Raw genomic sequence first — 1,199 nt, 5'->3', positions numbered from 1 at the left:
CAGAACCTGATCTCACTGGCTCAATTTGTTCAAAATGACTTGAAATGTTCCCAAAATGAATTAAAATTTATCAAAATGACTCAAAATGTGTCAGAAATGACTTGAAATGTGTCCAAATGATTCAAAATTGAATCAAGATGATCCAGAACTTGCACAAAATGACTAATAATTTGTTCAGAATGACTCAAAACCTGCCTAAATTACTCGCAACATGTCCAAAATGACTTGAAATCTTTCCAAAAATTAAGTAAAATATGTCCAATATCTCCAAAAACTTGTCTACAATGACTCCAGATTCATCAAAATGACTCAAACTGACTTGTATTGTGTCCTTAATGACTCAAATTATCTCCAGATGACTGAAAACTCGTTCAGATTGACTCAATACTTGATTAAAGTGACTCATAATCGATCAGGACGACTAAAATGTGTCAAAAATAACTAAAAAATTTAACCAAAGGATTTAAGAATTTAATCAAAATGACCCAAAACGTGCCCAAAGTTAATCAAAAGTGTCCAAAATCATTTAAAACTTTTCCAAAATGACTTCTAAAGGGACTGAAAGTTTCACTGAAATAACTCCAGATTTATCAAAAATGACCCAAAAACTCGTCCAAAACGACTAAAGATTCATCAAAATGACTCGAAACTTGTCCAAGTGACTAAAACTTGGACCAAACTGAGCCGAAATCCATGAAGGTGACGAGAACGTGTCAAAAATAAGTCAATGAGCTCATCGAGTGATTCAAAATGTAATCAGCAGTTAATCAAAATGTGTCAAAACTAATTAAAAACTGACTCAGAGTCTGTCAAAAGGGACTAAAAACGTCTAAAACAACTCAAAGCTTAAAGTCATTTTAAGTCAATCTGACTCTGTTTAAAAACAGTTGACTTGAAACGTGTCCAAAGTGACTCGAGGTTTGTTCGACACTAAACAAAGGTGATCATCAGTCTATCAGCTGAATGAAGGGATGGTTGTTGTGTGGATGGTTTCTCTGGATGACGACAGCAGAGGAACGTCTCAATGTTTTTCAGTTTTTGCCAGAATTTCTTTCCATCTAATGCAGATGCTGGTCTGTAAATCAGTCCAATCAGACGCTCCGCTGCTCTTCTCCAACCTGCACTCACTCAAACTGCTGCTCGTCACAATCAGAGGCAGCAGAACAATCAGGCCGAGCGGCGCCGCCATCGATCCGTCA

This window comes from Stegastes partitus, unplaced genomic scaffold (genome assembly GCF_000690725.1).
Source record: "Stegastes partitus isolate 25-593 unplaced genomic scaffold, Stegastes_partitus-1.0.2 Scaffold946, whole genome shotgun sequence".
Classification (NCBI taxonomy): domain Eukaryota; kingdom Metazoa; phylum Chordata; class Actinopteri; family Pomacentridae; genus Stegastes; species Stegastes partitus.
Note: the sequence above shows the minus strand (reverse complement) of the source record.